This window comes from Podarcis melisellensis (genome assembly GCF_964234715.1).
Source record: "Podarcis melisellensis genome assembly, chromosome: 16".
NCBI lineage: Eukaryota > Metazoa > Chordata > Lepidosauria > Squamata > Lacertidae > Podarcis > Podarcis melisellensis.
Window position 1 is genome coordinate 28,563,483 of NC_138533.1, and position 23,053 is coordinate 28,586,535.

Here is a 23,053-nt window from a genome sequence, read left to right on the forward strand (position 1 = left end):
TCACGTAGGTGCATTAAGCTGGTGAAACTGGCATGTGGATAAACCAATTGTTTATCCTATACCCTTTCTAAAAATGCTGGCTCTTTGGGGGTTTTTTATTGGGTTGTTGGCTTTGTTTTGGTTTTATGTATTTGATATTTTATGTGAACCGCCCTGAGACCTTCAGGTGTAGGGCGGCAAAGAAATTAAATAATAATAATAATATCAGCGGAAGAAGATTGGAAAAAATTTAAGGACTATTTAAAGAACTATTGCAAAATTAATGAGTGCTAAAATGATGTTGGATTAGAAAATACGTAAGCAGTTATTAGCGGTAAAGGATAAGTTAAAGAGAATAAGTAAAGATTAAATTTAAGATTAAAATAAGGGAAGGATTTGTTGAATAATTGATTAGAAATTGGAATACAGAAAGGGAAAGTATGAGGAAGTCGGGGAAGTAAATTACAAGAAAATAAGATTTTGAAATTGTACTTGTTTTTTGTTTGTTGTGTCTAATGTATTGTTTTATTTTGTCTTTGTTGTTATAAAAATTATGGAAACCTTAATAAAAAAATTATATATATAAAAAAAGAAATTAAATTAATAATAATAATAATAATAATAATAATAATAATAATTGTTCAAAAGGGGCACAGGACACTCTCCTTTTATATATCAGGGTTGCAGAATCTGAAGCGCCCTGGCCCAATGTTGTAGGCTCTACAACTCCCCCTTGTCCAGTTATCAGGGCATGATTCAGCAATACTGGGGTGTGTGTATGTGTCCCACGGAGAGCGCAAAATATGGTTTGAAGCTCAACATCAAAAAAACAAAAATCATGGCCACTGGTCCCATCACCTCCTGGCAGATAGAAGGGGAAGAAATGGAGGCAGCGAGAGACTTTACTTTCTTGGGCTCCATGATCACTGCAGATGGTGACAGCAGGCACGAAATTAAAAGACGCCTGCTTCTTGGGAGAAAAGCAGTGACAAACCTAGACAGCATCTTAAAAAGCAGAGACATCACCTTGCCAACAAAGGTCTGTATAGTTAAAGCTATGGTTCTCCCAGTAGTAATGTATGGAAGTGAGAGCTGGACCATAAAGAAGGCTGATTGCCAAAGAATGGATGCTTTTGAATTATGGTGCTGGAGGAGACTCTTGAGAGTCCCATGGACTGCAAGAAGATCAAACCTATCCATTCTGAAGGAAATCAGTCCTGAGTGCTCACTAGAAGGACAGATCGTGAAGCTGAGGCTCCAATAATTTGGCCACTTCATTAGAAGAGAAGACTCCCTGGAAAAGACCCTGATGTTGGGAAAGATGGAGGGCACAAGGAGAAGGGGACGACAGAGGACGAGATGGTTGGACAGTGTTCTTGAAGCTACCAGCATGAGTTTGACCAAACTGCGGGAGGCAGTGGGAGACAGAAGTGCCTGGCGTGCTCTGGTCCATGGGGTCACGAAGAGTCGGACATGACTAAACGACTAAACAACATGTGTCCCACCGGTCTCTTCTATCCCTGGTGCATGCACTTCTTTTATTAACAACCTAGCATTTCCCATCACTAGGGACTCTCAGAGCAAAGGCCCTCAACTATACATTTCGGCAGATTCTAATGGGTGCCTAATGCAGAACCGCAACACCTTTTTTTCGGATAAACCCCTCTGGAATAACCACCAGACCAGTCCCCCTCTTCACAGGGTGCGCAGGCCTGCACTGAAAAGCGATGATGCGACCCCTCTTCTTTCCCAACTACCCTGATCTGAGTAGTACAAGCAGCCATGGATGGACAAATCTGTCAGTTTTGGGTTCTCCCAGTTTCTCAATTTACCGCTCTTAAATTCAGTTCGCCATCATTTCTGCATCACCTGTAAGATTTAACGCTCACATTTTTGAGTGGACTTTTACCCTGAACGCACACTTCCTGGAATCACTTTCCTGCATTTTTTTTTAACGTCACTCTTACACATTCATGCGTTCTCAGGCACATTTCCCCCTAATATATGCATTTTATGGTTTTAAGAGAACCGCCCTGCAAAACGTGGAGAGCTTCGGCTCTCATATGAGTCGAAGGAGGTGCATTTAAGCTCTGTGTGTTGTTTCAGGAAGGGCAAATCAGGTAGATTAACTTTGAAATGAGAAACAAACCACATTTCTCCTCTATCCCTGGTGGGAAAGCACAATGAGACTTAACTAATCAGTGTAACTCTTGGATACAACACAGCACTTCCATTTCTGGACAGCATAAGAAGCTAAGAGCATTTTAAATATATATTTGTGTTTGTGTGGGTGTGGGTGTTTTTCTTACCTCAGCTACCAACAGGGGGAGTTCGCCCTGGGGCAACAGGCAACATTACCTGTGGGAAAGAGAGAGAAAGAGGTCAGTGGTCAATTGGTTTTGATCAGGGGTAAATAGCATGAATAAGTAAACCCTTCCTCTCCATCATTTACCCCTCTACCCTGCTCTGCTAAAATGGGGGAGGGGGGGAGAGACTTGGGAACCCAGGGCCACAAATGGCCCTCAGTTTAATTTCATGCAGGTGAAGTGGGGGGGAGGGGGTCGAATTCTGAAAGGAAGGAAGTTTTTTTGGGGGGGATGCTGAAAAAGTAATGGAGGGGGAGAGAGAAACAGAGAGGGGGTTGAAAGAGAGAAAAGGGTGGAGAGACAGGGAGTTGCCGAAGAGAAAGGTGGGGTCCCATCTCCTCATTCTTGGTTCTGGCTCTCTACTGTACAGTGGTACCTCGGGTTAAGTACTTAATTCGTTCTGGAGGTCCGTTCTTAACCTGAAACTGTTCTTAACCTGAAGCACCACTTTAGTTAATGGGGCCTCCTGCTGCCGCCGCGCCGCCCGAGCACAATTTCTGTTCTCATCCTGAAGCAAAGTTCTTAACCCAAGGTAATATTTCTGCGTTAGCAGAGTCTGTAACCTGAAGCGTATATAACCCGAGGTACCACTGTGTAGTGGTACCTTGGTTCTCAAACTTAATCCGTTCCAGAAGTCCGTTCCAAAACCAAAGCGTTCCAAAACCAAGGCGCGCTTTCCCATAGAAAGCAATGCAAAATGGATTAATCCATGCCAGACTTTTAAAAACAACCCCTAAAACAGCAATTTAGCATGAGTTTTACTATCCAACAAGACCATTAACTGAAAGCAATAAAGAATGTACTGCAGTCACACAATCAATCGGTAGCTGAACTGGGGTTCCACACAGTCACGAAAACAAAACAAAACTGCAAAATAAATAGCAAAAACAGACAGACCTCAATGTAACACTCAAATCGAAAGCATAACACTCATAACGGAGCATGTTCGGTTTCTGAAAAAAGTTCGCAAACCGGAACAATTACTTCTGGGTTTGCCGTGTTTGGGTGCCAAGGTGTTTGATTACCAAGGCGTTTGAGAACCAAGGTACCACTCTATTGGCTTCTGCTGAAAGCATGAGCGCCCCACTCACCACCAACAGATTATGCCTGGGGCAATGCAACCAACATTAAAAAAGATCCCCTTCCTCTATCCTAAAAGAAACGCCTATGGAGAAAACCAGCCCCCTTTTGCCTTCCATAGGGGCAACCCAGACAACAGGAGGACAGTATGCAGAGGGATATGGATAGAGGCATACACACAGGATGGGCACTAAATCACAGTCCATCCCTCGTCCATCAATTTGCTCAACTAGTGCGGTAACTGGGAATGTAAAAAGGTGAAACGCTTCTGGGAGATGATTTATAATGAGTTGAAAAAATGTTGAAATATGCATTTATAAAGAAACCAGACGCATTTCTCTTGGGTATTGTTGGAAATGATATAAATAGAAAGGAATGTAAGCTTTTTTCGTATGCGGTAACAGCCGCAAGAATATTATTGGCCCAAAAATGGAAGCAAGAAGAATTACCAACGATGGAAGAATGGAGGATCAAACTAATGGACTATGCAGAACAGGACAAACTAACAGGAAGGACCCGAAACCAGCAGGACCAGAAGTTTACCGAAGACTGGAGTAAATTTACAGATTATTTGAAAAGTATTTGTGATGATCAGACGACGTCTGTAGGTTTGCAAGAAGTTATTTGAGGAGTATTGGAAATATTGTGAAAGAGATGATATGTTAAAAGATGTAAAGGAAATATTAAGTTAAGAAATGCATAAGAAGTGATTAAGACGGAGGATTATCAGAGGTGCTGATGGAAGTCCAATAAGATTGTATTTGTGATAAATTGTGTGGTACGTTTTATAATTTTGTATGCTAAAAATTAATAAAAATATTTATTAAAACACACACACACACAGCGCGGCAACATATCTCCCTGCTTCCCCAACCTCTGATAGAGAGATCTGACTCAGAGCTTGTTGTGGCTGTTTCGTTTGCTAGCTTTGTCAGGTAATGGTGGTCATCCCTATCCAACCACAGTTCTAGAATAACAGGTTCTCAATATGCCTTGCCAGGTGTTTTTTTAAAAAAATGAGTTGGGTAGGCTGGAAAGTTTTCCACTCCTGAATGCTTTTAGACCCAACCCAAGGCAAATTAAGGCCCAGAGATTTTGATATATATATTTTTAAGCACCTAAAAACCTTTGACAAACAGCAGAGTTGTCTGCTAAGCAAGCATGTTGAAATTCAATTTCGCTAACGTGTCACTGGGACGTGGGTGGCGCTGTGGGTTAAACAGAGCCTAGGACTTGCCGATCAGAAAGTCGACGGTTCAAATCCCCGCGACGGGGTGAGCTCCCGTTGCTCGGTCCCAGCTCCTGCCCACCTAGCAGTTCGAAAGCACATCAAAGTGCAAGTAGATAAATAGGTACCACTCCGGCGGGAAGGTAAACAGTGTTTCCGTGCGCTGCTCTGGTTCGCCAGAAGTGGCTTAGCCATGCTGGCCACATGACCCGGAAGCTGTATACCAGCTCCCTCGGCCAGTAAAGTGAGATGAGCGCCGCAACCCCAGAGTTGGTCATGACTGGACCTAATGGTCAGGGGTCCCTTTATCTTTACCATGTCACTAACCAACGCAACCCCTGCCCTTCTGCAAACCATTTCAGGCATCAAATGCAACTCTTCCCAGACACACACAAAACCCAACAACCGCAGTTTCAGGACCACACCATTCATTCTATTTTGCAAGCTGGAACAGATACTCTAAGTGTGAATGGCTCAGGCATCCAGCGAATGACATTCATTAAAGCCACCGCTTTCGACTACAGATACGCAGGCATGATAACCAGGTTAAGGTTCGGGGCCTTGCCAGTGTGCGTTCTGCAGATGGCAGCTGTGATTTACACAAAGGTTTGGCACAAAACCAAACCACATTTATTTCCTGACCGTCCTCAGGGGAGTTTGGAGTGGCACAAATAGGGGTCATATCCTTGCTGTGCTTCCGCTGGCAAGCCGAAGACCATTTTCCTCCAACAGGCTTTCGGGAACTGATTGTTTTCAAGGAAACGGCTTTTAATAGTGCTGCTGTTTTTACTATCTATATATTAACATACAGTGGTACCTTGGTTCTCAAACGCCTTGGTACTCAAACAACTTAGAACCCAAATACTGCAAACCGGGAAGTAAGGGTTCCGGTTTGCGAAGATTTTTCGGAAGCCAAACGTGCTTCATTTTGAGTGCCACACTTCCATTTTGAGTGTTATGCTGAGGTCTGTCTGTTTTTGCTATTTATTTTGCGTTTTTGTTTTTGCGGCTAAATTGTTTTTGTAACTATGTGGACCCAGTTCAGCTACTGATTGACAGAAGTACATTGTTTAGTGCTTTCATTTTATGGATCAATGGTCTCTTTAAATAGTAAAATTCATGTTGAATCGCTGTTTTAGGGGTTGTTTTTAAAAGTCCGGAACGGATTAATCCATTTTGCATTACTTTCTATGGGAAAGCGTGCCTTGGTTTTGGAACGCTTTGGTTTTGGAACAGACTTCCGGAATGGATTAAGTTTGAAAACCAAGGTACGCTGTACATGTTCTCTTACTGTTTTAATTCTATTATAGTTTTATTACTTTTTTTTACTATTATCTTTTATTTGTTTTTCCGTGTACTACTTTTTGTAAGTTGCCTTGAGTCCCCAAGTAGGGGAAAGGTGGGATATTAATCATAATAATAAAAATAATCCCACAAAAGATGTTTTAACTATCTACGTACGCAACAACAGCAGCCAGAATCCTGTACGTGCAGAAATGGAAAGAAGGAGAAGTACCAACTAAGGAGGAATGGCTTTGAAAGTTAATGGACTATGCGGAAATGGCGAAATTGACAGCAAATGTAAGAGATAAAAGGGACTAACTGTTTATGGAAGAGTGGAGACTCTTTCCGGACTATTTGAAGAACTGTTAAACGAAAACGTGGGCAGGGTACAAATTATGAGCTGCGGAATGAAAACGGTGATAAGTGACATAGAGGATAATTGTATTAGATTTAAGTATGCTGTATAAAGCAGTAGGTATAAAGTGGGAATAAAAACATCATGGAAGTAAGGGTGGGAAATAAAAATATCAAGAAAAATATATATTGAAAAGCATATAGAGTCGTACCTCGGATCCCGAACGCCCTGGAACGTGGACGTTTTGGTTCCTGAACGGAACCAAACCCGGCAAGTGTGAATTGGTTTTTGAATGTTTTGGAAGCCGAACGGATTTCCGGAATGGATTCCATTTGACTTCCAAGGTATGACTGTACTGTGCAAATAAAAATATGTAGTAGTAGTAGTAGTAATAATAATAATAATAATAATAATAATAATAATAATAATAAATATTCTAGTAATGATGTGGAAGGAAGATTAAGCAGAGAGGCTGCCCTGAGTTTAACAGTCCAAGCTGTCTGCACTGCACTGTGATAACTTAAGAGGTTTGTGGTCAGTTATCAACGAAAAACAAGCATGTCGATGCCTTAGGACCTTAACTGGTTCATTTCAATCAATCAAATCATCATAACCAACAGAGCAAAATTAAAAAGCACACAGTACCCAAGAATCTAAGAGGAAAACAGATTGCAGGGTACAACATATGAAAAATCATACAGTTGGTCCCTGAAGAGAAGTCCTTTCAGTTTCAGGTGGTGAGCTGTTCTCTTGCTTACACTGCTACTGAGAGAAATTTAACATGGATAGTGGTGAGTTTTTATCTTCCATTAGATGTTCAACATAAAACTTAACTGACTGTTCTGGTAGTTTGGTCAGCTAAGCATGCGCCGTATGCTGCTGAACTCCCAACGCCAAAATTTCAGAACAGAAGGACGTGATCCATAGAACTAGAAAAGCAACATCTAAATCCGGCAACGGTATAATTCGAATTTTGAACTTTTCCAAATGTCATTACTGAAATCCAACTGTGAGATACTTCAGAATGAATAACAAAACCACTCAAAATTAATCCAAAAGACTAGAGAGATTCAACCAAACCATGATTCACCAGAAATTTACCAATTTCTAATTCAACAATTAAACTCTGCCATGATGAAAAAGGAAACCAAGTCCCCTTCTTTTCTACCCCTTCCACAGACAGTCCACCAATTGAAATTGAAATACTTTATTGTCACTTGTACAACTTTAATACATTGAAATAGTATGAATATGAAATAATATGAAACACATTTAGGTAGACAGACCAGAAGAATATGAACATCTAAATATATTTTGCCAGACCAATGCATATTTTTGATGGGACCACAATTCCCCCTCACATCCCTTTCAGCTCTAATTAATCTCTGGTCATGGTGATATACTGAAAAGCAATGGTTTTATGGTTCAGACACCTGTTGCGCCAATGATAAATGGTATTCCTTCATTAACAGCAGCAACACATATATAAAAGGCACCAGTAATAACTGGGGCATAATAAATGGAGCTCTGTAGCTCCAGAGATGGTAACTTCCATTAATAAAAATAAAGCTGCAAGGAGCTTTAAGTGCTCACTCAACAATAGGAAACATAAGAACATATCAGAGGAGCCTTGCTGGATGAAGCTAGTGGCCCAACTATGAGGAGGATGAATTACCGTATTTTTTGCTCTATAAGACTCACTTTTTCCCTCCTAAAAAGTAAGGGGAAATGTGTGTGCGTCTTATGGAGCAAATGCCGGCTGCGCAGCTATCCCAGAAGCCAGAACAGCAAGAGGGATTGCTGCTTTCACTGTGCAGCGATCCCTCTTGCTGTTCTGGCTTCTGAGATTCAGAATATTTTCCCCCCTTGTTTCCTCCTCCAAAAACTAGGTGCGTCTTGTGGTCTGGTGCATCTTATAGAGCGAATACGGTAAATTTGTATACCACTCTTCATCCGCAGATCTCAGGGCAGTCCAAACCATAAAATTACAATATAAAAAACACAAATTCTAATGCAGCGTCCTCTTCTCATAGTGGCCAACCAGTTAACTATGGGAAGCCTCGCATTCTGCGGCCACAGAGGCGGAATATAGCTTTATCCTCCAATTGCTCCTACTCTCTTACAACAGAAAAATCTGTGACGGGCTCAACGTAAAATAAATGAGTGTGAGTGAGCGAGCACGTTTGTGTGCATACATATGTGTGTGTGCATGTGAGAGAGAACAGAATCCTTAATAACTGCTCCCAACCCCCAGGCTCCTTGCCTATTGGTTTCAATGGGTACCCCAAAGTACTGCTGCTATTATTATTATTATTATTATTATTATTATTATTATTATTATTATCCACTCATCTGACTGGGTTGCCCCAGCCACTCTGGGTGGCTCCCAACAAAATATAAAAAGATACTAGTATCAAAATGATTGTAACCTTGTAAATAAGCGCCCCTCCTACCCCCTGCAAATTGGCAAGCCTTCTGGGAGGGGCGCTGGCAGAGAAGTACAATGGTACTTCGGAAGTTGAACGGAATCCGTTCTGGACATCTGTTCGACTTCCAAAATGTTCAGAAACCAAGGCGTGGCTTCTGATTGGCTGCAGGAAGCTCCTGCAGCCAATGGGAAGCTGCGTCGGATGTTCAGGTTCCAAAGAACGTTCACAAACCAGAACACTCACGTCCAGGTTTGTGGCATTTGGAAGCCAAAACGTCCGGGTCACAAGGCATTCGTCAACCAAGGTAGGACTGTAACTCCATGTTGTATTTCTACACTGGGACAGGAAGAGAAACTGCTGTCTGAAATCCTGAAGGGCTGCTGCCAGTCAGTGTAGACAACACTGAGCTGCATTGATCTGACTGGGCATAAGGCAGTTTTCTATATCTGTCTTTGTCTCTCAGTCATTATCTGTACCAGACGAAGGACTATTTTTCTAGAAAAAGAGGTGGCAGAATTTGCCATAAATGGTGCCCACCTGAGAGGTGCTGCAACTGAGTTCCGGCTGAAAAAAAAGTTCTGGCCAGACAGGAAATGGTTTCTATATAAGATTGGGGTTTTCTTAACACCATTACAAAAATAAAATAATACAGGAAGTTTTTAGCTGTTACATCGCCCTGAAAGTTTTCACAGGAAATGAATCAGAAATGAATAGGTACCTGGGATAGCTCAGTCGGTAAAGCACGACTCTTAAGCTTAGCGTTGTGGGTTCGAATCACACACGGGGGAAAAGATTGCTGCCTTGCAGGGAGCTCGACTAGATGACCCTCGTGGGCCCTTCTCAACTCTACAATTTTGCTATGATTCCATGAAAGAAAAAACATGTTTCGCAATGTTCCCCCCCCACAATCACCCACTGTGCACAAACTCACATTCAGTGGGCTGGGAGGAAAATGCCTACACACACAAACAAACACACCCCGTTATCTGGGACTGCGCAGAGACCAAGAGAAAGATAATCCCATAAGAACAAAATAAAGCCAAGAATGTAGGACAGTAAAAAAAGAAAAATGCAGCGGATATATACAGCAGTTGCAGTAATATTAAAGCAAATGAGCAACTATCAGCCGAAACGGACTTAGTACAGTCGTACCTTCCATCCCGAAAGCCCTGTGAGTTGAACGTTTTGACTCCTGAACGCCGCAAACCGGGAAGTGTCTGTTCCGGTTTGCGAACGTTCTTTGGAACTTGAACGTCCAACGTGGGTCTCGTGGCTTCCGATTGGCTGCAGGAGCTACCTGCAGCCAATCGGAAGCTGCGCCTTGGTTTCCGAATGTTTTGGAAGTCGAACGTTTTGGAAGTCGGACTGTACAATACAAGCCCCAGTTTGATTTTGTGTGTGTTTTAGTTAGGGATAAAGGCTCCCTTATACAGTCATACCTCGGGTTACAGCCACTTCAGGTTGTGTTTTTTCGGGTTGCGGACCACCGAAACCCAGAAGTACCGGAACAGGTTACTCCCGGGTTTCAGCAGTCACACATGTAGAGAAGGGGACGACAGAGGACAAGATGGTTGGACAGTGTTATCAAAGCTACCAACATGAGTTTGACCAAACTGTGGGAGGCAGTGGAAGACAGGAGTGCCTGGCGTGCTCTGGTCCAGGGGGTCAAGAAGAGTCGGACACAACTAAACGACTAAACAACAACAATAAATTTAATTAACAGCAGCAACAACAGCCCAATACTGCGTTCCTTGACTGGCAGCATGGCTCTCCATGGTTTCAGGGAAGAACCTTTCCCAGTCGTGCCTGGGGGTGCCCTTAGGGACTGAACGCAGAGTATGCAAAGCGGTGCTCCCACCACTGAGCAACACAGCCCTTCCCCTCCACTCAAGACCACAAGACATTTTGCAGAACAGGAAAAGGGGCAGAGACATCCTGTTGCGTTGAACCCTCATCACCTGTTGCCAAATGCCGATTCAGCTCAAGAACCAGAGAGGTAGAGAAAGAGGAGGGGGGGTTAAGTGTGTGTGAAGGGGGTGTAAAGAGAGAAAAAGGAAAGGAAAAAAAAATTCCAGGATTGAGGACTCAGGATGGGGTGAGAGCAGGGCAGGAAGAACCCGAGTGAGCATCTAAGATCACAGTGTACAATTTCTTGGCTCCTCTCCAGCAGCTGGAAAGCATTCTATGGACTCAGGCCAAAATGTTAAGTTATTATATTCAAAAGACCATCTGAATCTCCCCCCCACCCCCCAGAGCTCAAGTGAGGCTGGCTTGCGGCTCTCGTTTATGCTGTATATCAACTGAATATCAAACCACATTTTCCGCCTCCTGAATAATAAAAGCTTGGTAGTTTAGGCCTCCCATATGGTCTATTGTTAACATTATTTCCAAACACCCGGGCTGGTGCTCTGTTTCTGAGGGCTCCACACGGCATTCCAGGAGTATTGCTTAAATCTCTTTCTTAAGGGCACAAAACACGCAAACACACACAGAAACCGGCATTACGAAAACCAAGACAAAGAGTTAAAAGCAAAAGCAGAAACAAACTGAATTACACCCCAACACTGATGGTGTTTTGAGTGCTCGTTGAAGTCAAGATACCTCAGATGGAACTGAAAGTGATTTGATACACGCAATTGCTGTCTTTTCAAAATGATTTTATGTGCAACTGCTTCAAAACCGAAATTCATATATGCAATTGTTTCAACTGCTTTTTTTTTTTACATGTGCACATTACTGCGCAGCACGTTTCTTTGAGGTGCCTAATGAGAAGGGATTAATAAATGAAGAACAGGTAGATCTATATGTAACTGTTATAACATTACAGTGTTTGTTTGCGTGCGTAAAATCTATATGCAATTGATATTTACAGTATTTGCAAAAGCTTTGAGAGGTCCCATTGAAATGAATAACCAGAGGTGGATATCTAATCTTTTAGAGCCCCTTACCCTCTTCTCTCTGCTCTGATTTGGGTCTTCTTAAGCCCATTGTAACATGCAAACTGTTTTCTGCAAGAGGCAGGCAGGGGCAGCTGGCAACACCATCCTTTGCCTCCCTAATCAGGAGGTGAGCGACGCCATAAAACCAACCTAACAAAAGGAGACCACACAGAATCAAGCCCAGCTCACAAAGAGGAGCCCGGCTGATTATGCTGCTATTATGGGGTGGGGGGAGAGAGAGAAGGCCTGTGAATTTAAACCAGGAATTCAAACCGCACCCATACAGAGACATCACCTTGCTTAGCCAGGGCAGGGAGGATCCCTTCATAAAAATGGGGGGGAAACCCAGGGTGTTTGCATCGATATGCAAACCATGCAAATATCCAATTATTTGCAACAAGCAAATACGAAAGCCACGCGTCAATATCTGCACTTGAGGATCACGAAACATCATAGCCGGAATCAGAACTCAAGGAAAACTTGGGGAGGGGGAAAAAACAACCCAGAGGTCTGTGAAACTTTCCCGAACCTAATTCAGAGCCTGTGCGTGTAAAATAGGCATTTTAAACCCATTCATTCCGTATTTTAAATCTCCGAGCAGAGCTATAATTATAAAGGTTTATCCTGCTGTCAAATTTGCTTGCATTTTTTTAAACGGTTGTTTTGATTTGGTCTATTTTCGGAGTTTGTTTTGAGCTCCGCGTATTGTGGCGCTTGCTTCCTCGGGAAGGTATCTGCTCTGAAAGCCAGCCTAAGAATAATACATCAATGAATGGGTGAACGGATGAATGAATGAATGACAGCTCAGTTGGTTAGAGCACAGTGCTGATCATGTCAAGGTTGCAAGTTCGATCCCTGTATGGAACAGATGCGTGTTCCTGCACTGCGGGGGGCTGGACCAGATGATCCTAAGGGTCCCAACTCTCCAGTTCTATGAATGAATAACTACCGATACCATGCACATACATGGCTGAGCAATATGAGCAAAAGCAAATTTACAGGATCCATGGGGTGCACAGACCTGTCTAACTGGGACTTTGTGCTTTGCTTGCAGATTTGTTGTTGTTTAGTCGTTTAGTCGTGTCCGACTCTTCGTGACCCCATGGACCAGAGAACGGCAGGCACCTCTGTCCTCCACTGCCTCCCGCAGTTTGGTCAAACTCATGCTGGTAACCTCGAAAACACTATCCAACCATCTCGTCCTCTGCCGTCCCCTTCTCCTTGTACCCTCCATCTTTCCCAACATCAGGGTCTTCTCCAGGGAGTCTTCTCTTCTCATGAGGTGGCCAAAGTACTGGAGCCTCAGCTTCACAATCTGTCCTTCCAGTGAGCACTCAGGGTTGATTTCCTTCAGTATGGAGAGGTTTGATCTTCTTGCAGTCCATGGGACTCTCAAGAGTCTCCTCCAGCACCATAATTCAAAAGCATCAATTCTTCGGCGATCAGCCTTCTTTATGGTCCAGCTCTCACTTCCTTGCAGAAGGTCCCTGCAAATCCCTGACACCTCCAGTTTAACTGATCAGGTAGTTAGTAGGTGATGGAAAGGACTCCCTCTCTCCATGAGCCACCGGAGGACGGCTGCCAACCACAGCTGACAATACTGGGGTCTATGGCCAAGCCTTTTCAGACAAGGGGGGAAACAGCTGGTGAAAACAGGACTCTTGATCCCAAGAAGACAACACAGGAAGGTGCAACACCGAAAGCTGACTTTACGCACGGGTTAACGCAAGAAGCTGCCGTATACATAGTCAGACCATTGGGTCCATTTAGATCAGTACCCTCTGCACTGACTGGCAGCAGCTCTCCAGGGGTCTCCCTATGTGGTGACGCCGGGGATTGAACATGGGACCTTCTGCACGGAAACGGGGCGCTCAGCCTTATTTAGTCCAAATTTAGTACTAAATGTGTAAATTATTTGAAGGACAATTGTAGTCAAACAAACGTGTTGGTAGGATTGCAAGAAGCTTTGTAAGGAAAGGTATAAAAATCACTGCAGAGAAGAATAAGAAAATAGGATGCTTTGATGTTCTTGATTTGAAAGCAATGGTGAAGTAGTGAAAATGCAGAAATTTGAAATGAAAGATAGAAAATCATAAGGAAGGTTTGAAGGAAGTCATGGCCCTAAAAAGCCAAATTGTATCATATAAGAGGAGAGATTGTAATGGAAAGCATTGTTGTAAAATTAATAAAAATGATTGTGGCAAAGAAAGAAACTTCAACTGGCATCTCAAACAGAGGAAAACTGCAGGCTGGCAGTGAGGGAGCAGAAGGGCAAGAACTTCTGCCACCCATCAGCTGCGCTTCGGTGCCAAACATGCAAGTGGCAGGCCACTTCCTGCCCACGCTGCGAGAGGCAAAGTGGAGCTGGTGGGAGAGGCAGGAGGTGCTCCATTCAACCTCTGCCTGGCTGCTAAGTTTCCACCCCATGGGTAGGCAAACTAAGACCCAGGGGCCAGATGCGGCCCAATCACCTTCTCAATCCGGCCCGCAGATGGTCCGGGAATCAGCGTGTTTTTACATGAGTAGAATGTGTGCTTTTATTTAAAATGCATCTCTGGGTTATTTGCGGGGCATAGGAATTCCTTCATATATATTTTTCCAAAATACAGTGGTACCTCTGGATGCGAACAGGATCCGTTCCAGAGCCCCGTTCGCATCCAGAAGTGAACGCAACCCGTGTCTGCGCATGTCTGACCTCACCTGGAGTACTGTGTCCAGTTCTGGGCACCACAGTTCAAGAGGGACACTGACAAACTGGAACGTGTCCAGAGGAGGGCAACCAAAATGAACGTGTCCAGAGGAGGGCAACCAAAATGGTCAAAGGCCTGGAAATGATGCCTTATGAGGAACGGCTAAGGGAGCTGGGCATGTTTAGCCTGGAGAAGAGGAGGTTAAGGGGTGATATGATAGCCATGTTCAAATATATAAAAGGATGTCACATAGAGGAGGGAGAAAGGTTGTTTTCTGCTGCTCCAGAGAAGCGGACACGGAGCAATGGATCCAAACTACAAGAAAGAAGATTCCACCTAAACATTAGGAAGAACTTCCTGACAGTAAGAGCTGTTGGACAGTGGAATTTGCTGCCAAGGAGTGTGGTGGAGTCTCCTTCTTTGGAGGTCTTTAAGCAGAGGCTTGACAACCATATGTCAGGAGTGCTCTGATGGTGTTTCCTGCTTGGCAGGGGGTTGGACTCGATGGCCCTTGTGGTCTCTTCCAACTCTATGATTCTATGTCGTGATTCGCCGCTTCCGCGCATGACCTCATTTTGACCGTCTGCGCATGCACGAGCGGCGAAACCCGGAAGTAACGCGCTCTGTTACTTCCGGGTTGCCTCAGCACGCAACCCGAAAATACTTATCCCGAAGCTACTTCAACCTGAGGTATGACTATATAGTCTGCCCCCCCCCACAAGGTCTGAGGGACAGTGGACTGCCCCCCTGCTGAAAAGGTTTGCTGACCCCTGTGAATCCAGCCTGTAAAGATTTTAGCAGAAAAAGGGGTGAAGTATCCCAGCTACCCTCTACCAGCCCCTGCTATGAGTTAAAAAGCAGGCAAGTAAAAAGTTTTTGGGATTTTTTTAAGTTATTAAAATTTGGGTGGGTAATTTACAAGACAAACCCTCCTCTTCCGACACGCCTTCTGAGTGGAGAACGCTATCCATATTGAGTATATCCATATACAGGATTTGAAATTGATTATTTCACTTTGAGCCAGCCTCAGATTTTTCGGTTGTAAGGGAGCAGGAGCAATTGGAGAATAAAGCTATACAGTTGATGAATGGAATCTGTTCGACTTGCAAAACATTCGAAAACCAAAGCGCGGCTTCTGTGGGAGTCTCCCACAGCCAATCAGAAGCCCCGTTGGACGTTCAGCTTCCAAAAATAGTTCGCAAACCAGAACAGTCACTTCCAGGTTTGTGGTGTTCAGGAGCCAAAACGTTCGGGAACTAAGCTGTTAAAAAACCAAGGTACGACTGTGTTTTATATCTAAGCATTGTTGTCTTCACTGCTGTATACTGCAGCTTTCCCCCCAGATTTTGTTTTTACATTGTTTTCGTATGTGCAATTGTTTCCACTGTTTTTATGAAGCTAATGGAGCCTCCCGCTGCTGCCGCCGCGCGATTTCTGTTCTCATCCTGAAGCAAATTTCTTAGCCCGAGGTATTATTTCTGGATTAGCAGAGTCTGTAACCTGAAGCGTATGTAACCCGAGGTACCACTGTATATGAATCTGAAGGTGGAAGGGGCAGGTTCAAAGACATGCTTTTAGACACCGGGGCCTCCAAACCCACAGCCAATCCCGACCGACAGAGGAAGGAGGCACAATGCACCTAGTGTTGGATTGCTAAGCCTTCTGAAGCTGACTGAATGCCACTTAAAAGACCTCACCCAAAATTCCTGAAAAAGCATAACCATCTCACACCTCACCTCCCCAGGGATCCTCGCGCATTCTGGACACTGTGTCTGCTCAAAACGTTTATTAGAAGGGAAGTTTCCGCCAGGTTCGAATCACAGGCCGGTTCACCTGAACACCTGAGCCGCCGCCACCCACCCAGTAATTATTGACAAGGAAATTTGTTGGCGTTTCGTGTAGAGGCAGAAACACTGGATGAACCTGCTCTTGTGTGTGGGGGGGTGTAACTCAGGCCCATCTTCTCCACATACCGATCTCTTTAATCAGCGACCTAGCCCCCTGGCCCTGCCCCTGAGGAGGGCCTGACGGATTGGGGCAAAGCACCAGGTTTGGTATATAAATAGAAAATCTCAGGAAACATTAAAACAAGAGAGGCAGTGTGTAATTGTCAACAACAAAGATGACAGGCAGGCATGCAGAGAATAGTCGCACCCTGGAAGTCGGACGGAATCCGTTCCGCAAGTCCGTCCGACTTCCAAAACGTTCGGAAACCAAAGCGCGGCTTCTGATTGGCTGCAGGAAACTCCTGCAGCCAAATGGGAGCTGCGGAAGCTGTGGTGGGACGTTTGGGTTCCAAAAATAGTTTGCAAACCGGAACACTCATTTCTGGGTTTGCAGCATCTGGGAGCCAAAACGTCTGAGAACTAACCTGTTCTAAAACCAAGGTGTGACTGTATCATGTAAAAATAAATGAATACTAGGCATCGCCATCTACATGAATGATACAGAGTGCCATGGAAGGTGAGGTATAGGGCGGTATATAAATTAAATATATAACAATAAATTTGATTGCGCGAAGTGCAGGCATATAACATTCTTAGGTGAAAATCCTACAGGGAATACCAACTACGTCCTACTCAGAGTAGACCCACTGCAATTAATGCACCTAAGCTAGTCGTGCCTTAACTTCACTGGGTGAACTCAGGAGTAGGATTCACCTTGGTTACAAGCCCCCTAAGGATCCAGGACTGGCGAGATGGGGAAACTGAGACCCTCCAGGTGTGGTTGAATTTCCTTCTCCTGTATGAAGAGCCCTGCTGGCAGTGTTTGAAATTCCCTGCTTTTCACTACTGGCATGGGTCCAATTGCAAACTTTGTGGCGATTTCTGGGCACTGGGTTGGCAGCTGACATCTCCATCGAGCCGGTTTAAAAACCTGTGCCTGAGTCCGTAGTTAATTCCGTTCCTATTTCCAGTGTGTGTGTGTGTGTGTGTTTCTCCTTCTTGTGTCCTGGGAATTGTTGTGAGCACAAGCTACCGTCAAGCAATGAGATCATGGAATCGTAACACCGGAAGGGACCCTCGAGGGTCATCTAGCCCAACCCCCTGGCGAATATAGACATCCCATTGTGGTGACCCAAATTCAGGTCTAAGGTGCAATTGGCGCCTAGCTTATATATGTGAGTTGCTAACCCTAAAGGTAAAGGACCCCTGAAAGTCATGTCCAGTCGCAAACGACTCTGGGGTTGCGGCGCTCATCTTGCTTTACTGGCCGAGGGAGCTGATGTTTGTCCGTAGACAGTTTTTCCATGTCATGTCGCCAGCATGACTAAGCAGCTTCTGGCAAAACCAGAGCAGCGCAAGGAAACACCATTTACTTTCCTGCCGCAGCGGTACCTATTTATCTACTTGCGCTGGTGTGCTTTCGAATGAACGAATTCCTATGCCCCACAAATAACCCAGAGATGCATTTAAATACAGTGGTACCTTGGGTTACAGATGCTTCAGGTTACAGACGCTTCAGCTTACAGACTCCACTAACCCAGAAGTAGTACCTCGGGTTAACAACTTTGCTTCAGGATGAAAATAGAAATCGTACTGCGGCAACAGTGGGAGACCCCATTAGGTAAAGTGGTACCTCAGGTTAAGAACAGTTTCAGGTTAAGAACGGACCTCCAGAACGAATTAAGTTCTTAACCTGAGGTACCATTGTAAAAGCACACATTCTACTCCTGTAAAAACACCAGGCAGGCCCCACAAATAACCCAGAGATGCATTTTAAATAAAAAGGCACATTCTACTCATGTAAAAACATGCAGGCCGGATTTAGAAGGCGATTGGGCCGGATTCGGCCCCCGGGCCTTAGTTTGCCTACCCATGGTCTATCTCACTGTCAAAACAGCTCTTACCGCCGTGCTAAAAGTAGTTAGTAGTTCCCTATTACACTCTTGGTCCATAAGCTTTCAGAGACTGGAAACCATCATAAACCTCCCTTCTTAAACCTCACCACCTTTTGACTGCTTTATAGGTTTAAAGAGAATAGTAACTAGGAAAAGGCTTACCCTCCACCACCAGCCTGCCCTCGCAACATAAAAATCCCTGAAATCTAGCAATCAAAAGCTAAGGAATAAAGTCTCTGCAGAAAGGGGATTATCTCGCTCTAAGGCGTGCAACTAAGGCGTGTTCAAAAAGTCAGAGTAGCCCAGGAGAAATTTTATTTTTTCAAAAAAGAAAAGTAAGTTATTTTCTCACCAAGGAAGCACCTTTGCGTTGCTCAATTACAACATGCGAAAAAGTAGGTGTGAATAAGTCAGATGTAGGCCATCATAGAGGAGGGCTAGAAAAAGCACTTGCCCCCTCTTAAATTATATTCCTGAAGTGTGCAGACGAACAGATGGACAACAAAAGCGGGTTCTGGGAGCACTTACGATGGCTAAGCGACTTTTACTGCCAGGCTAGAAGAACAAACATCTTGTTGCCCAGTGGACTGAAGATCTCACTGCTTTGCTGGTGTTTGAAATGAATGGATTACAGTCCTCAATTTCATTTAGATTGTCTCTATTACTGTTTACGTTTTAAATCAGGATTGACAGAATATTCTTTACTGTTGATGTCAGACGGCAATGGGTTTTGTTGTTTCATTACTACTTTTAAATTATATTCATAAACAAGAAAAATTAGGAGGCGGGGAAGCGTTGGCAAGAAAGTACAGTGGTACCTTGGGTTACATACGCTTCAGGTTACATACGCTTCAGGTTACAGACTCCGCTAACCCAGAAATAGTGCTTCAGGTTAAGAACTTTGCCTCAGGATGAGAACAGAAATCGTGCTCCAGTGGCGTGGCAGCAGCAGGAGGCCCCATTAGCTAAAGTGGTGCTTCAGGTTAAGAACAGTTTCAGCTTAAGAACAGATCTCCGGAACGAATTAAGTACTTAACCTGAGGTACCACTGTACAATCCTGTGCATGCCAAAATTTGTATTAAGGAACTTTTTTTCTAAATATTTGCTTCCACACGGCCACTTCGCCTGAGCATTCTGGGCTATTGATGCTGAATTCAGCAATTCATCCTGATTTCCTTGCACACAGCCAATGCGGAAGTTAGACCATGTCCAGCTTACACCAAGCATTTGTTCCAATTTGCTTGCAGAGAGGTTACACAACAATGCGCATTCATCCTGGTATTTCTTGCAAGCTGTTGATACCCCTTCCTTTTGGCTGGCCCACACTTTTCGATGCATTTCTCCATCCCTTTATAAACTATAAACAAGTCGTTAAAAACCAAAATGTGGAGCGATCTGTTGTGCTTGGGTGACAAAGTGCTTTAATTTACTTTTAATGTGGGGGCCTAAAGCCCTGTTTGACTCTCTCCTGGAGAAATCTGATAGTCTGGAGCAGGGGTCAGCAAACCTTTCCAGCAGGGGGCTGTCCCTCAGACCTTATGAGGGGCCGGACTATTTTTTTTTGGGGGGGGGGGTTAACGAATTCCTATGCCCCACAAATAACCCAGAGATGCATTTTAAATAAAAGGACACATTCTACTCATGCAAAAACACGGTGATTCCTGGACCGTCCATGGGTGGGACTGAGAAGGCGATTGGGCTGGATCCGGTCCCCGGGCCTTAGTTTGCCTACCCATGGTCTGGATGCACCCTTAGGCTCTCGTTGAGCATGGCAGCCTACAAGTGATAGCTGCATTTCACAGAAATCCTGGAGGCAAGGCATAACAACACAGAGGGGTGGCCGTACAGCAAAAAAAAAAGGGGGGGGTGGCTGATGCCACTAGTAGAGGCTCCTCCTTGCGAATGGTAGAGTGGAAGACAGGAAGGCTAACAGTAGGCGGAGCCAGAACTAGTTATAGGCGGAGCCAACTAATTCCAGTTTTGTTCCCATCCTCCTCCCTGCTGAATTCCTAAGAAGCAAACATTGAGACAAAAAGGAGGAGGAAGAGGAATTTGACAGTCAGTGGTTTAATCTAGACACATATTAAAATGCTTTTTTAAAAAAAAGTTTAAAAATATATATTGAATTTGCCATAAGCTCACCATCACTAGTGACATGTCTGTATAACATTGATGCCAAAATCCAGCATCGCCTGAGCTCGACAAGTGCATCTTTCTCCCAACTGAAGTGCAGAGTGTTTGAGGACCAGGATATTCAAAGGGAAACCAAAATGCTTGTTTACAAAGCTATTGTACTACCAACTTTACTGTATGCTTGTGAAAGATGGACCACTTATAAACGCCATCTCCAGCTCCTCAAAAGATTCCATCAATGGTGTCTCTGAAAATTTTTACACATCACTTGGGAAGACAGGCGAACTCATGACAGCGTACTGGAAGAAGCAAAGATCACCAGTGTTGAAGCAACGATTCTTCAACATCAACCTCGTTGGACGGGTCATCTTGTGCAGATGCCTGATTATTGTCTTCCAAAGCAACTACTCTATTCAGAACTTAAAGATGGAAAGCATAATGCTGGTGGCCAACAAAAGAGGTCTAAAGACTCTCTCAAAACAATTCTAAAAAATGTAAAATAGGCACCGACAACTGGGAAACACTGCCCTGCGAGCGCTCCAATTGGAGAACAGCCTTTACCAAAGGTGTTATGGACTTTGAAGATGCTCAAACTCAGGACAAAAGGGAGAAACTTGCTAAGAAGAAGGCACATTTGGCAAACCCTCACAGTGACCAACTCCTGCCCAGAAACCTATGTCCCCACTGTGATAGGATGTATGGATCCAGAATTGGCCTCCACAGTCACTTACAGACTCACGGTTAAGACAGTGTTCATGGAAGACAATCATATTCGGCTATGAGGGATTGCAAAGTATGCACTTAAAAATATACAGTGGACACTTGGGTTGCGAACGTGATCCATGCAGGAGGCACATTTGTAACCTTCAATGTTTGCAACCCGCAACGTGCACATCTGTGTATGCGCGGGTTGCAATTCAGCGCTTCTGTGCATGTGCCGAAACCCAGAAGTAACCCGTTCCGGCACTTCCAGGTTCGGCGTAATGCGCAACCCGAAGCGTCTGTAACCCGAGGTATGATGGTACTTAAAACGTTTTATTTGCAACTGTATAGCTGAGTCCAGTGTCATCCCTCGGACTGGCTGTACATAAGCAGATAGGCAGGTGAGAACAGTTCTGAGAGCAGTCTGTACTTGGGACAGGGGCAAAACTAGGCTCTATTTCACCGGGGTCAAAGACCCAGTCTGGGAATCCACCCCCCATCTGCGTACACACAAATACAGGCCAGAAGCCTCAATGGCACCCCTTGGGGCAAAAGAACCAGCTAGCCCCCCTATGGCTTGCCCTAGGTAATGGACCCACTGGACATAGAAGGATGATGGAAGACACCAGCTGGGGAACCGCTAAGGGGAGATGGCTCTGAGTCAAGGGTTTGGTGGTGGGACGACGATGGTGAGTGGTCAGAGAGAGAAGGAGGTGGCAGAAGCTGAAGAGGTAACAGTGTTTAGTGGGCAGGGAGAGTCTATGGTAGAAAGAAGTCAAGAATCAGAGGTAGAAGCTGAAGCAGGAGAGGAGGGAGGTGAAGAGGCAGAGAGGAGTCAGTCTGGTGAAGAAGCCAGAGTGTCTCCCCGTTCTGCTGCACCAAGCTCCCCAACCCACTGGTCTCCCAGGACTAGAAGAGGTGTGAAGAGGGAGGAGCAGAGGCAGGCATGTCAGCATAGCCTCAGATCGCTTGGGAAGGACCTGGAAGAGGAGGAGACTTAAGTCAGCTATGGGAAGGTGGGGACCTTCAATTTCCACAACTGCCTCATGGGAGGCAAGCCCTACCAAGAAGCGTTGCTGTGCTCATTAGGCCTGGCAGCCCTGAACAGGCCTTGTTTCTTATTCACTTATTCCATGTGATTTACTGCTGGCTGGCTCCCGGGCACCCAAATGGACATCAGATGCCACAAGATTCCTTGTCATATCCATGGCAGGGGTGGGTGATCCAATTTTCTCAGCATTCCTATGTTTACTGGAGCGCTTGGCCTCCCCCCCGGAGATTAAGACAGTAGGCGTGTATCGATGGCTGCCAATATCACCATCACATTGAAGGTCAGCTCAGACAAGGCGCAAAACCACTTGCCGGGCGTTAGGTAAACCAGCCCTATCCCTGCGCAAACGCCCCTCCTGATCAGCGACATGCAGGTTACCGACAAACTGTCTTGTGGTCAGTACATCTGAGCTCAGTGAGACAAGGGGCTGGGTGGGAAGGCAAACCAGGAGGAAACAGATAAGAGGTTGATTGAGCCAACGCATGTGGTGAAAGAGAGGAGAGAAGTCCCCCCCCCCAATAATCCTAGAACTCAGAGGTGTTCCAGTAAAGCGACCTTTTTTATATATACAGTGGTACCTCGGGTTACATACTTAATTCGTTCCGGGGGTCTGTTCTTAACCTGAAACTATTCTTAACCTGAAGCACCACTTTAGCTAATGGGGCCCCCTGCTGCCGCCGTGCCGCAGCGGTGCAATTTCTGTTCTCATCCTGAAGCAAAGTTCTTAACCTGAGGTACTATTTCTGAGTTAGCGGAGTCTGTAACCTGAAGCGTCTGTAACCTGAGGTACCACTGTAAAGTCATACCTCGGGTTAAATGTGCTGCAGGTTGAGCGTTTTGAGGTTACACTCCGCGGCGACCCAGAAGTAACAGAGCACGTTACTTCCGGGTTTCGCCGCTCGCACAGACGCTCAAAATGACATCACACACATGCGCTGAAGCGGCGAAATGCGACCTGCGCACGTGCACTTGGGT

The 23,053-nt window shown here is 44.8% G+C and overlaps 1 protein-coding gene across 3 annotated transcripts in view; it reads right to left on the reverse strand.

Moving 5' to 3' along the window:
• HIC2 (HIC ZBTB transcriptional repressor 2) overlaps nucleotides 1–23,053 on the reverse strand; it is a 152,425-nt gene that overhangs the window by 54,790 nt on the left and 74,582 nt on the right. For all 3 annotated transcript variants that reach the window (XR_014163854.1, XM_081893372.1, XM_081893371.1), the window contains exon 2: nucleotides 2,289–2,337. The gene's annotated coding sequence lies outside the window, so the exon portion shown is untranslated. The remainder of the gene's footprint in view (nucleotides 1–2,288; nucleotides 2,338–23,053) is intronic.